The 14,754-nt window shown below is 48.7% G+C and overlaps 1 long non-coding RNA gene across 2 annotated transcripts in view; it reads right to left on the reverse strand.

Moving 5' to 3' along the window:
• LOC104911300 overlaps positions 1-569 on the reverse strand; it is a 9,216-nt gene extending 8,647 nt beyond the window's left edge. The window contains exon 1 of one of the 2 annotated variants that reach the window (XR_002115605.1): positions 355-569. This is a non-coding gene — a long non-coding RNA (uncharacterized LOC104911300). The remainder of the gene's footprint in view (positions 1-354) is intronic. The other variant, XR_793808.2, reaches the window with a different exon arrangement.
• Between the last annotated feature and the right edge of the window lie 14,185 nt (positions 570-14,754).

Below are 14,754 nucleotides of genomic sequence, written 5' to 3' on the forward strand. Positions count from 1 at the left end.
GCTTTAAATTCTTACCAGCTCTAAGCTGAGTTTTCGCTCCCTATCTTGCTCTGCAGCACTCCCCACTCCAGCACGGCCACTGCGTCAGCCCAGCCCATGCAGTGCCAGGACTTTGCAGCCCCATCCCTGCCTCCTGCTGCAGTGTCCCACCACGTGATCATAGGGGTTGGAAGGGACATCGAGAGACCGCGTAGCCCAAACCCCAGCTTTTGTTACGAGCTTTTGTTACCACGGCCATTGTTCTGCCCCTGAAGAAGCTAAATTGCTTCTGAAAGGCTCTTGGCAGCACCAAGCAAAGAATTCACAGGTAGCCCAATAGCCATACGCACAAAGACAAAGAAGAGTTGCACTCACCCACTGGTGAAGGGGCTCTCAGACCACACAGAACACCTCCTCACAAAGCAGCCCAGGTCCGAGAGATTTTCCCTCCCGTGGCTGGCTCTTATATGAGCCCATGGAGGCTCCTCTCTGGGTCCAGCCGTCCTGCTCAGCTGGGGAGCACAGCTGCAAACAACGTCCCTGTGCTCCCTGGGCAGCCACAGCCCTTCTCAGGTGCTCCACCGCCAGTTCAAGGTGGCTCGGTAAAGGTTCCCCTGCTGCTCTGAAAATCAGACGCCATTTAACTCGGTTCACCTCTAGGTACAAAGCAGAGGCTATATCAGTTGTGAAGTCCTTCAAGCACGCTCAACAAGTATTGCTAGGTTCGCCTAAGGAACAAACCCATTGCAGAGTACACTCTGGAGAGCAGGTCTGCTCACACCACAGCTCCCAGGTCCTCAAGTTAAGGGGAGCAACTGCAGAGAGGCTCCTTCCTGCCATAGGATGTTAAAGTCGTGTTCATGTCATCTCCAGTGGCACCATAATTAACACCACAGATCTGTTTAGCAGGTAGAAATAACATTTATTGTCCCTTTTTCCTGGAATTGTGCCACCACACTCTTTGCTGCCTTGGCCTGCAGATGGGTACTTCTGTGTACACTGAGTGTCTGCAGGGATGGTCACGTTCTATCACAACAACTCATCCACCACCAAGTCAGCGCTCGAGAGCAGCCAAGAAGTGGTGCCAGCACTCAGCCTTCCCTCAGCTCCCCCCAGCCCCACTGACACCAGGTGCAGCTGTACTTGTCCCCACAGCCCTGCAGCCCTGTGACAGCAGCACATGAGGGCTCAAGGGCACGGCCTTGCACAGCTTCTTGCTTACAGCAACCTCTGCCTTATTCCTTATTCCTTGCTAGTAGAGTCCCATCATAAGGACTGACAAAGTAAATGCTATCCCACATAACCACGGTGCACAGCTGTACTTCCCGTAGAACAGCTCGAAGTGCTGCTCTGCATGGATGGAGCGGGTGCTCCTGAGCCAAACATCAGATTATCACAGTTAAAACGGGTACATTTTCTGGTAAGAATGTGATTGCTGTCTAACCAGCCAGGGATCTGTTGAGCTGCTGCAATGACCCCCATGGGTGCTGGCAGCACACTTGGTCCCAGTGGAAGCATACAGCCATGGTCCATGCAGCACAACTCAGGACAAGACTGATCCCCAGAACAAAGTCGCAGCAGAGAGGATCCCTGCAGCCCAGCACCATCCTGGCACTTACCGTGGGCATGCAGGGCAAACACACAGCTGTATTTCTGCACACTCACAGTCCCATAGGGAAATTTTAGGACTCAGCACTGCAAAGTGTGGTGGAACACAATAACACAGAGAAGCTAAAGGCTCAGCGGGGGATGAGAAAGAGGAACGACCTTCCACTGGCAAGGGGGGAGCTCAATGAAAGGACCCTTTAACTGCCACTGAGAGAGGCTATAGCCCCGTCCGGTCTCATTCTGTTAGGTTTCAGTTTGAAGCTGTTCAACGGCCAGAAACCAAAGGAGGCTCAGACACATTATGGAAATCCCTCCCAGGCAGGATAGGAAACCTATTGCCTCACCGCTGGAGACACCATAAATCAGCAAATACAAGGCTCTATTGCACTCCTTTTCATCATAGCAGTCCTACATCCCTCTGTTCTTCATTTCTACTTCTCGAAACGCATCCGGCTCTCTCTGCTTCTTACTGGTGTTTGCGCTGCTCTTTCCAGTGCCTTGGAGAAAAATAGCTCCAGGAGTAAATTCACTGAAAACATAAACTGCTCTGAAAATACTGGGAGAAAGAAGCAAAAGCCAGCAAGCAGTTTGTCTGCTCACGTCTAGATTCATGAGAGCGCTTCGGGAAAACACCCCTCACCTCCCTGTGCCCTCTTCTTTTAAATGGTAGTAATTGAGTTTTAAAGATTAGGACCGGCCCAGTCCGGGTCTGCGGGTGGCTCGGGGAGCACATCCAGGGCAGAGAGCAGGACTGGGCAAGGGATGAGCGTGCCCCCCCGCTGCCACCCCCGATGACTGTGTGGTGTGTGAAGCTCGGCGCGGCCGCGGCAGGCGGCCATGAGTCACTGCCACAGCTCACTGCCCGCAGGGGCTTCTCCTACCAGCTCAGGAAGGCTGCCACGATGGATTTCTGAGGTTGCATTCAACATAAACTTGTTTCTGAACTGATCTTTGCTGCATTAACATTTTAGTGCCGGAATGAGACTCTGCTTGCAGGAACCATTCGATAACGTAACGTGTCCGTATTACGTAAGTGGTTAATACACATCTCCAGTTCTCTGATTGAGGTCTGTTCTCCTTGAAGAAACGTGTGTGTGCTGTGGGAAATGTGCAGTGGAAAGGGGCACAGGAGGAGGAAAGCCCAGAGCCCAGTGGGAGGAGGGCTAACCTTTTGCTGGCGCGGTATTAGCATGGCAGAACAAACGATGCTACATAAACACAAAACTGTCACATTTAATTCCAAAGCAACGAGCAAAACAGGAGAAGAGAAAGACCTGTCATGTGAAAAATTTATTTTCCTTCCCACAGATAAATTGCGTTCATCAGCACGTGTGGTACCAAGAGGTGGTGAGAATGATGCACCACAATTTGCATGACATCCACTTCTCAGACCATGTAAATCCATACCTTTGGGGCAATAAAACATACACAAAGGCACAGGACAGGCTGGAGAAATACAGAACTGTGGTGCTCTCATAAATGCTGCAATAGCTCGAGCCCAGTCAGCAGTGCTGCACACCCCCACGGCGAGGAGCACAGCCCTACTGCTCTACGCAGCCGCCCCAGCTGCAGCCACGCAAAGGGCTGGGGGTGCTCGGGAGGGCTCAGCTCTGCCCTTTGCTGCATGTGAGCACATGCAGAAGTGCTGAAGCTCTAAGACACGCTCTTCAGGCTCTGCCATGAAGAAAACATCGTTAAGTTCATCCAGGAATGTACTTCTCAACGAGGATCCACTACTTTGCTAATGAGTGAAAAGGAATACTTTTAAAACTCACTTTTCAGACTGTGTAACAAAGTAATAATTGCACAGTAACATTTCTAGTAGACAGAAAATGGTCATTTCATGCACAATTTACAATAGGCAGAAGTCAATACATATCATCAACATGAGCTGAGCACAAAGGACACATCTGTATTATGAAACCTGACTGCATGAGAGATAGCTTAAGCCTCAGAGAAGTTGTGAAGAAGACGCTGTGGAAACTGCCCTTACGCACACTCATACGGACATTCCAACTCCGTCCTACGCAGCTCCCTTACACATTCATTTCGGTGCTCACATTCCCGGAATGGGATGTTCACGACAGCAGAACTGTCACAAATGCAGTTTGTTTCTGGTTATTTCAGGTCACATTTAAGGCTGCGCTGCATCCTGCCCTCATTACAGCACATCGCAGCTCCCGCAGGAGCGGTGCCTACGCAGCCATTGCAGCACGCAGGAACGCCTCCATGTCATGCCGGGCTGTGTGCAGACCGGCAGCCCCGGCTCCCAGCGCTCCTCTGCCATGGCGGCTCAGCCTCAGTGCACAGCTCAGAGCCCAGGGCAGGAGCACGTGGAGCTCAGGGCGCTGCGATGCTGCTCGTCAGCCCTCGTTAGCCTGAGAAAAGAGCTAGTGCTGGCTTGGTTCTTCCGCTAAAGCGATGTGCATGCAAATGCTGAATGAGAGAAAAAAACATCAGTGCAAAAAAAGTCTCCTTTTCCCCACTGCATTTATCAGTACTGGAAGTGGGTTACATGCATTGACTATAGCAGGGCCCAAGGGCAAACGGCAGCAGAGCAGGACAGCCCCTGTCTGGGGTCCAGACCTGTGCTCGTGCTCTTGTACTGCTTCTGGCTGAAGGAAGGGCAGAGCTGGATCACATCTCTGTAGCTTTTGGAGAGCATCCACAGGAGGGCCACGAAATTATCAGAGGGCTGGAGCACCTCCCCTACAAAGAGAGGCGGAGGGAGCTGGGCTTGTTCAGACTGGAGAAGAGAAGCTGCAGGGTGACCTCATTGCAGTACCTAAAGGGAGCCTACAAACAGGAGGGGAGTCAACTCTTGGGAGGGGTAGATAACAGCAGGACAAGGGGAAATGGTTTGAAGTTGAGGGAAGGGAGATTTCAGTTGGATGTCAGGGGGAAGTTGTTTGCTGTGAGAGTGGTGAGGTGCTGGAACAGCTGCCCAGAGAGGCTGTGGATGCCCCGTCCATCCCTGGAGGTGTTCAAGGCCAGGTTGGATGGGGCCCTGGGCAGCCTGGGCTGGTATTAAATGTGGAGGTTGGTGGCCCTGCATGCAGTGGGGAGTTGGAGCTTCGTGACCCTTGAGGTCCCTTCTAACATTCTGTGATTCTGTGATCTCTGTTGCAGAGTTTGGCTTGACGTGGGGAGCAATGCCCAGGGCTATCCCCAGAGCAGCCCCTCACTGAGCAGGGCCAGAGTCAACCCGAGCTGAGCTGAGCCACATCCCCGCTCCCACTGCCTGTTGGTTTGCCCACTGAGGACACCCAAGACCTTTCAGTGCTGTGTTCAGGAGGGGGACCCTGTCTGACTCAGAAAATTGAGCAAACTGGGTCTGAAATTCACTGACTGTGAGCAGATACAGGAACCAGATGGTTTCATTTCTGCTCTCCTGACAAATGCTGACGGCACTTTCAGGGCCGATCCTTGCCGAGCTAAGAGCAAACACCTCCAGGCACTCACAGGACGGCTGAGGGCAGCTGGGGGCTCCCAGTGGCACTGCCACCAACCCCAGGTGCTGGGTGTGGGCACTGGCAGTGCTGTGACATGGGGGCTGCGTTGGGCACTGGCTGCAAACCATGAAGGATCCCATCATAAAAGCTTAGAGAGTATGAATTACTGAAACGATACAGCTTTTCCGCTCAGAGACACAATTTATTAAGCAAATGTTGCCGGTTGATATTTTGCTGTATGTGCTATTGCAATCAGCCATATGGGAGGAAATCTGTAAATTATGTTATGGCAATTAAAACAAAGACATATATTTGTACAAAATTGTTGAATGAATGATACTACAGGAAGCAAACGTACTAACCAAACAACGGAACTTCATGAATATTTAATTCTTATAATTTATTTAAACAAGGAAAGATATAGCATACGATAACCTTCACAACACCAATTAAGATGAAGCATTAGATCTCTTAACAAAGTTGTTTAGTTTTAAGAGATTCAGTAAATTATCTTGCTGTAATTAATTTCTTGTCCAAATAACGAGGAGAAGGAAGGGGCCCGAGCACTGACTCCCATGGCTTTCCCAGAGAGGAGAGCACGCAAGCAGGGCAGCAGGGCTGTGCCTGGGCTGTCAGAGCAGCCATGCAGAGAAGCACGAAGCACGACAGGGGCAACCCCCCCTTTGCAGACTGCAAACTGTTAAAAGCTCAGTAACTTCCTGCATTTCAAAAACATCAAGCCCGTACCGCTATTGGTTTCACCCTACAGAGTCTTTGCCTTCTCATTCACTACTTCTGATTCAGCGGCGTTTTGGTTACACAGCAGTGCTGAGGGCACTGCCACGGGCCTATTGCTCGGTGCTGCTGTACACGTGTGAGCACAAGAGGCCTTGCTGAGCAGCAGGGGCACGGGTGCGGGGCGCAGGCTGGGTGCAGCCGGGCAGTGTGCCCCGTGTCCGAGCCTGGCAGGCACAGGGCTGGGGGAACTGTGCTGCTGATTCAAACTCGCCTGATGGGAACAGCACTTGGAGATTTTTTTCAGTGTTTTGATCAATAGTTGTTAAAGCTGTTAACAGAAGAACAAATAGACCAAAACTGCAACTTGAGCATTTTCATGTGATGTTTCCGTGAGTTCAAGGTCACGCTGCCTGGGTGTGCAGGCTTAGTCCATCAGGCAGCCCCTAACGGGTCGATAAAGGCAGGAGTGCAGCGCTGAGCCAAGCGCGGCCCCCAGCACCCACGGTGCTGAGCTGTGTGGAATGAGTTACCAGGAAAGCAACGAAAGGCTCACCTGTGCTCCTCTGCAGACCTGGAGCCCTACGCAGACCGCCCCACGCCCTCACCGTGAGCATGGTGGGAGCAGCGTGTTGGTTCGTTGCAGGGCTGAGCTTAGCTTTTGCTTAGACGGCTTTTTTTGCACCAGTGGCAGAATTGAAACATTAACAGAACAGAAGGAATTATAGGTCTGCAATACAGAGCATTTATGGTCACTTTTCAGGGCAAAAGAATGGATTTCAGAGCTTTCACGTTCATCGCAAGCTGAGAAATCGTTTCTGTTACAGACTTTACCCAAGAAAGGCATTAGCTATAGCTAATGCATCCTCTACTGTCAGCAGAATAATACCAGTTTGATATACGGATGCTGAAAAACAGCACGTCATATTTGCAAGTAAGAAATGAAATCACACACTTCAACCCAGGCTGAGCTGCACAGAACAGGCAGCGGGTCCCAGTGCAGCTCCCTGCTCCAGTCAATATTTACATTCTGTATCTTATCTGAAAAAGTTGGCTGGTTTACATTTAAAAGTACTCGTGTCTCGTTGTATAAGCACACGAGTATATTTTAATTGAAAGATTATTCCTTTTGCCACAATGGTAATTACCTAAATAAACTGCTCCATTTCTGCCAAACTAAACCAGTTAATGCTTTGACTTTAGTGGCATTTATTTCAGCACTTATTGTTGAAGTTTACTGACCTAATAACTGAGACTGGTTGTGTCAGCAGCAGAAATGCCTATCACAGCCCTGCTGCCCTTTGTCTTCATTGTCGCTCGTCAGTATATAAACAGAAACAGCTGTAGCTCCCCAGTATTAGTGAGTGAATTAAAAAAAAAAAAATACTTTTAATGCATAAAATAAAACCTGCAATTCATGCTATAGTTTAAAAACATGCAAGCATTGGGGTATAAATCCCTCTATTTTAGCAAATGGACAAGCGAGAGTTCTCTGGAGCAGAAGTCCACATAGCTCTGAGTGCCTTCATTTACTGGCACTCGTGCTGATTTCAGTAGGCCTACATCACTTTCTATTAGAGAATGTAACCCTACACTAAGAAAAATCGGAAAATTATTTCATATTTTTAAGATCAGCCATCAATCCAGTGAACAGGGACACCGTCAGATGGCTGCCCACAAAGCCCTGAGGCTGGCTGTGGTTTGAGGACTCCCAGCCACAGGTGAGCTGGGGACGTCGGGAGTAGCAGCAGCCACAACTCCCTGCCAAAGTGTAGAAAAGGTGCTTAAAAATTCTCACAGCCTCACCTGAGCTTCTGGAAGGGAACAGTAATAGAGGTGTGGCCAGCGTGGGCTTCTTGTGGCCTAGGGAAGCCAGCTGGTGAGAGACCCCGAGGAAAGCCGCCTGAGGAGCTGCTCCCGAGCAGGAGGAGGGGAGAAGGACCCAGCCTTCGGCAAAGCGGAGACACAACATCTCGGCCCCAGGGTGAGATTGCTGAGCTCTGGAGAAAAGCTTTGTCCCTGCCACGCTGGTGGCTGCAGCTGCTGTGGTGCCTGAGGTCAGGAGATGCAGATCCTTGGGGCCCCTGGCACTGGCTCGGGGAGCAGCTCAGTCCATTCTCACCTCCCAGGTCTCCACGACAGCGTAGCCTGCTCTGCAAGCACCAGCACCAGTGGGGCATCGGCAGGGAGGGACGTGCTGCTTCTGTTGGGGTTTCCAGGCTCTGGCTCTCCCTTGGTGCCGCTCTCTGGTTGCTGCCACGCGGCTGCAGGCAGCCTTTGGGGTAGCAGGAAGGTTTGCCTCTCTCCCATGCCTGTAACAGCCACGTCTTTGCCTGCCTGATGGGGCACCAGGATTGCTCTGAGTCCTCGGAGAGCTCCCCTGCCAGCAGCTGTAGCTGCGTGCTGCAGTCTGGAGACTGAAACTGGAGGAGCAGCTTCTTTTCTGCTAAGGTAGATGATTACTCAGCGCAAAGCAGGAGAGATCGGTGTGATCCTGGGGGCACTGGAAGTCCCTCGTGGAGCCTTTTAACAGTCCGCTGTGCTTCCACCGCACAGCTTCTGTCAGGGTCTCCAAGTGCTGCAATTCTCATTCCAGGATGCCTTTTGGAGAAAGTCTTTAAAGATACAGCCTGGAAAAATAAGGGGGTCATCCATCCCTAAAGCATGGATATTTGAGAATGTTTCTGGGTAAATTACGTAATCTAGGTAAATTAAATAACGAGAGCCTTGGTTTCCTAGAACACAGAGTAAGTTTGCACAGATAAAATATTGCTAGCGTACTTTCAGCTCTCAATTAGTCCAAAAGGCACATTGGAGTTGTAAATGCATCCCGGTATTTTCCTGTGTCCTGGAATACGCCAATGGTTTATCAGAGGAGCACACTGCACGAGCCTTGGAGTGAGGCAGGCTTTGGTTGCCATGTGAGAAGTGGAGGTGGAGGACACTGTTTCCAGACTGACTCTAAATTAAAGAGGATTCTCAGCTATAAAGTGATCCGCAGGTCGTTTTGTGCATCAGCCTAGCTAAATGCAGCATGCCAACAAATGCATTCTTCTTTTTCTTCTGTTACTGGGCTTTTCCTCCTGTCATCAGTCAGAAAAGAAATTTCACTTCTGATGACTTTTACGTTCCCCTTCTTGGGTATAGAAGATACAGCTTGTGTCATTTGAGGGAGAAGCGCTCCCAGAGAATGCTTAATTCAATCCCATCCAACAGCATCTTTACTAAATGTTCTATGGTAATGACTTTATGCTTAGTTAGATGCACTGATACATAAAAAAGGAGAGAAGTAAGGGGGAAAAGAGTGTGGAATGCCTAATGCTGCAGTTCAGTATCATAATTGGCTCAGGTACCATAAATCTATTCATATCTGCGTTTTTAAACAAAAAGATATTGTTCTTTCAAGCAGTAAATCAAGCTTGTTAGCCCTAAGATTAATAAAGTTTCCAGTAATGAGTTTTCCAAATGTTAAACTTGTTATTCTATTCGTCTTGATTGAAACTAAAATTGTTTTTCAGGCACAAAGCTGTCAGCATAAGATCACGACTGACACGGTGACTTCTAGTTAACAAGCATTCCCTTCTCTGCGTGCCAGTTGACTTTCTTTGCATCGGGAGACTGCAAGGTGGAGAAAGATATAAGGCAGCTGATAGTGATGCAGGGAACTCCTCCTCTAAAGCAGCAGCTCCTTTCTTAGGGTTGTTGTGAAGCTGCAGTGGAACTTTCCTGCCTGTGTCTGGGACAGGATGAAGTCTGTGAGCTCCAGGAACCAGAAGTAGGAATGAGCTTGTTGTGTGGGTGCAGGCATATGTTCAGGACAGCACTGCTCCTGCTGGGCCACCGGGGCTCTGGTGACCGTTGGCTGGCAGGTGAGAATCCAAGAAACGTTTGTTCTTTATTGTTCAGAGCTGCTTTTGACAATCTTGCCATTTTGTCTGTTGGTGTTATTTGTTGTGGTGGGAAATATGGGAATATATTCATCAGCTCCACAGACTGAAGTGGTTGCTGTGACCATGAGGGTGGAGGACTATGGAAGGGTGCAGCATTGTGAGGTGGGAACAACACGGCCATGTTCTGCCCTGCTGAGGAAGCAGGACAGTGATCTGTCAGCCCAGAGCTGCTGGTGAGAAGCAGGACCCACAGCTGAGTACTGCAGTGACCACATGGGGTAAAAGGAAGAGTGCAAGAACTTGATCAGAGCAAGCTTCTGCCTGATAAACATGTGGAGTTAGATCCATATCTAGATTTATCCTGGCAGCCAGATCAATCCCCCTTTTGTGAAGTCACTACAAGCTCGGGTTGCTGGGTGAAGGCCTGGCACCCCCAGCTGTGCTGTGGCAGAGCTGATGCTTTGCCAGCTGCTGGGATGCCTGCAGAGGTTGGTGTTGGTCCCACCGGGAGCCTCCATCAGCTAATGTCCTGAACTGGGGCACTGGCCCTGAATTTTAGAGGGGGGTGGCAGGGGAACAAACCATCTTTTTTTACCTGTGTCATCTCTCAAACTGATGTCAGAAAGCAGAAGTTCAACACAAGCTTGATAATGTTACTACCATTTGAATTTGAAAATGCTGTGGAGACTTTAATAGCGGCTAATGCGTTCTGACACGACAACTACAGACCTGGAGGAAGCACAGAGGGATTTTGCCACTTCCACACAAGGAGAAACAACTGATAAGCGACGGGGGCCACAGCAGGCCTTGGTACCAGCCAGGTCATGTGGGAGTGCAGCTGTATGTTCTCCCTGGAAGTTCACCAAAGCTGTGAAGGGTTAACTGAGCTCAGGCTTTTCCAGGAGGATTGCAGTGAAACGCGTTCAGAGACGTTCAGATTATGAGGTTAAAAGCAAAGGTGTGTAAACCCACCAGGAGGATGAGGAAGAAAAGAGAGAAATAGGGCTTTCAGAAGAGATGCGTGTGCGGTTGTCTGTACAAATAGCTGGAGTAACCATCAAACCAGCCGAGCAGAGGGAAAACTTCAGGCAAAACTCTGAAATGCACCAAAATGCACTCTGTGTTATGGGGACTCTGAGCTCCCAAAAATTGTTCCTTGCATCCTTGGGGACTGGGTACGTCAGAAAGCAATTATCCGACGTGCATCCGAAGACCACAGTTGTGTAACAGCTGCTGTGACCTCAGGAAGCAGTGGGGAGGCGGGCGGGCAGTGCAGCTGGGAGCCGCAGCTTGAGCCTGCAGATGTGAATCTCCAGTTTGCTGAATCCAACAACGGCTCTACTCAAACACGAGCTGTTTTGTATCGTGTCACTGTTGTGGAGCTGCGTGACTTCCCCAGCCACCAACAATAAAAGGAATGTCTCTTTCCTCTCTCGCCCGTAATTACCCATCCCCTACATGTTCCTCAGGACAGCAGAAAATACTTCTGCTTTTTCATCATTGTTATGTAAAAGTGTTATGGTAGAACTGCACTTATTGCAGTAAGGCTTTTTTGTGGAATCCTGAATAATTCCGCCTTGTGCTCCGTAACTCCTTTGGCTGCAGATTCGGATTCTTTCAGTAACAGCCATCGATTATTTTATTTGGTGGTTCCCATGTGCAGTTTTGTATTCTGTTCTACCGGAGTTCTCACTTTCTCAGTTGTTCTGTATCGCTTTTTCTGTTTCCTCAGACTTGGACGCCTTCCCCTGATCAGCTCGCTTCTTCCTGACAGGATTTCAGATTTAAGGCCTTTCTGGCATCAGTCACAAAGGAGCTCCATGCTCTTCAATCTCTACCGTGATAAACACTGGAGGTGGTACAACAGATTGAAGCCTATCCTGTCCTTAGGATGGAGGCTAAGGAGGAAGGGCACAGCAAAATGTAAAGACTGCTAGAATAGCCAACCTCTGAATCTTTTTCCTTGGTTTATTTAGAGAGCTGTACAGGATGGCAACAATCCAAAGCTTAACAGGGGATGTAGGCAGGCATCAGCATGTGAAGCGTCAGTGGATTTCTTCAGAGCTTCGTAAAACAATTCAGTCTCCTTCAGATTCCTCTTTCTGTGACAGAGACTGTGCCTTCCCTCCCAGACAGTTTCTCTCATGAGAGAATTTTAGCTTTCAGTGGGGCCACAACCAATCTCTACTTCTGGAACTCCGGAAGGAAACACAAATGGCCCACGTTGCTCACTGGACAGTTTGAGGAACTCCCAGTGTGTATCTGTCTATGATAAACGCCAGTTTAAGTGTCCTCCTTTAAAATCCCTTATAAACTGTATGACTCCATGCTACAGACAGCAGTGTTTCAGGTTTGATGCAACCTTGCTATTTCTGCATAGCTAAAAGCAGTACATCACACCGAGATACAAAACATTATGGTAAAATGAATGAGTAAGAATCATCTGTCAGCACCATGGATGCATCCTGGTGCTGAAAACTGGGTGTGTTTTGGCAGCTGAAGTGATCACAGATGAAGGAGTCAGAGCCTCTCTGGGCTCCTTGCTGCACAGCAAGGCAGCTCCAGCACACCACTGTATCCTGCTAGCATTTTATCTATAATTCACACAGGGTCCAATTTATTGCTGAAATCGAGGAAGAATTTTGCAGAGACTTAACAGAACATGGGGGGAAAAAATTAAACCTTTGGAAAAATGGGGACAAGAAACAAATTCTAGCTGGCTACTGGATTTGGTGCATGCATATATGCTTGTGCTGTTCATGTCAGGAAAAAATAAAGCACAATTTTCTCCTAATCCTTTAAGATACACCCCCTCAGTTGCGTTCTTGAAGAACTCTTCCTCATTTTCTTCTTGTGTTGCCTGCAGACCACTTACCTCCCTCAGTTACCAGTATGCATGAGCTTCCATAAATCAATATGAATGTTGCTCAAGTGCGGTTGATGGGATAAATCAGACCTCCTTTCCCCTTCACTATTCTGATTTGCTGCCCTGACGATCGTTCAGAAAGCCATGTAAATACTTTAACACAAAATTACATGATTGAGTATATATCTTGTCTTTTTATGAAATAGTCTTGAATCCTCATATTAAAACAGTGACAGCAAGAAAGATGCCACCGGCAAGTGTAGCTAAGAGTAGTCAGAAGAGCAGACAACAATGCTTTTCTTCAGGGAACATGATGGTGAATTGCAGCAGCAGCTGCAGAGAGCACTCAGAACTCTTTGCCTGGGTGATGGAGGACCGATCTCTTTTTCTCTTTGAGCTATTTTGAAGAGCTGCAGCCTGATGTCCAAGGAAGTGTTCACCAGCAAGCAAGCTCCATTCATCCGGCACACACTGCGTGCTCAGCTGCTCTATGTGCATCTGCCTATGAGAAGCATCATGAGAGGTGTTAGTGGAGCCTTGCTTCATCTCTTCTGTGTCAGGGTTTACTTTAACTGCAGCCAATGCAAAAGTCAACTGATTTTTGGGCAGGGCTTTTGGTTTCTCCTGCTAATATGAACTTGTTAGGCTTCAAGTGCCTTAGCCTCGCTTAGGAGGAATCTGCTGTGGAAGAGTGAGGTTCAGATGGAGCATGATGGATTCAGACCTCACAAAGCTGTGCTCTGGGCATGGCCTGCCCTCAGATCGGTTGCCGTGCTTCTGCTCCCTGCCTGCAGCAGAGCTGTTGGCTGTGGCTGGTTGCTCCATCAGCTCCGTTCCCTGGCACTTTGCTGGGGCAGGCAGTGACCTGAGCTGGAGCTGCCTCTTCTGGGGACATTCAGCTGCTTTCAGCGGGAGTCTCAGCCCCCAGCATCAAACAGGAAAATCTTCAAACTCAGTTTCCTTCTCTGGGGCATTTTTAGGTTGATTTTGAATACACTGGGCCGATCTTGCAGCTGAATTATTAAAAAAGTCTGAGAGTCAATCATCAATGCTCAGGTGTACCAAAACAACCTGCTCTTCTTATTAAACTGTGCTCTATTTTCCCAAAAGAATAAGAAATACAATATTGGAGAAGAGAGCTGATGAAAGAAAGGCTCCGTGGTGAAGGCTGACAAAGGGCTCAATAATGTGTGACCCCAGGAGGGATGGCCCTGGCTGCCCACCTGCAGTGCTTGCAGGAGGAGTGGCCCGTGGGGATGCCCAGCTGACTCTGTGCCCTGCCAGGACAGCATCACCCAGCTCTGCCCACACTGCCCACTGCTCTTGGACACAGCAGCACCCAACCCATCCCTGCAGCCGGGGCAGAGGCACAGTGCTGATGTGCAGCAGTGCTTCATCCACCTCCATCCTTCACATACGTACACATTTAATTTCATTAAGTATTATTACTGAAAGCCTGTTTTCCTTTATCATGAAGTGTTTTCATCTGGAATGATTCTTTCTCTTCGTTTAATGCTTTTACCTTCATTTAACATATCTTTGAAGAGTTTCAGCAAGTAGATAAACACCGTACTAATGTAAGTCATTTACCATATTAACTCAGCGTAACACAGGGAGAATTATTGACAGTTACTACATATTTATAATATAATGGGGTTGTCAGGTGCTGTACAACACGGTTATTACTGCTATGGTGCATTTCATAGGAAGTAGAAAGCAGCTCAGGAACAAATCAGATGTTTTCTGTGATGGTAAGATCTGGAATTGCCTTCGTGCATTTATTCAGTCTCCATTCTTTTACTTCCTACCTCTTCATATTTTCATGAATTTTTCAAACAACAACAAGAGAAACAGGTTTCCCTCTAAAAGCAACTACTCTGCTTACTTTCACATTTTTCTCTCTTTCCAAACATCCCATTTCTGGACAATTTCTCCATCAGATCCATATCGTGTCAGCCACCAGAACCAATTGCTTCACGTGCCCCCGTCCTCTGATGTTATTTCACCTTCCTTCCCCTGCTCGAATTTAATTTCAGCAAAGGCAGAACTGCTGCAGAGGCCATCCCAGGGTCTCAGTTACACACAAATAAAAGGAAAAAAAAAGGGAAGAAAGGAGAAGCCCCGCATTGGCACAGCAGGGTGGCAATGCTGATGTCCTCACTGAGGCTCTGTGCAAGCACTCTGTGATGCTCGAGCACCAGCAGGAGCTGCCCCTGTGTTCCCA

Source organism: Meleagris gallopavo, chromosome 5, assembly GCF_000146605.3.
Source record: "Meleagris gallopavo isolate NT-WF06-2002-E0010 breed Aviagen turkey brand Nicholas breeding stock chromosome 5, Turkey_5.1, whole genome shotgun sequence".
Lineage (NCBI taxonomy): Eukaryota > Metazoa > Chordata > Aves > Galliformes > Phasianidae > Meleagris > Meleagris gallopavo.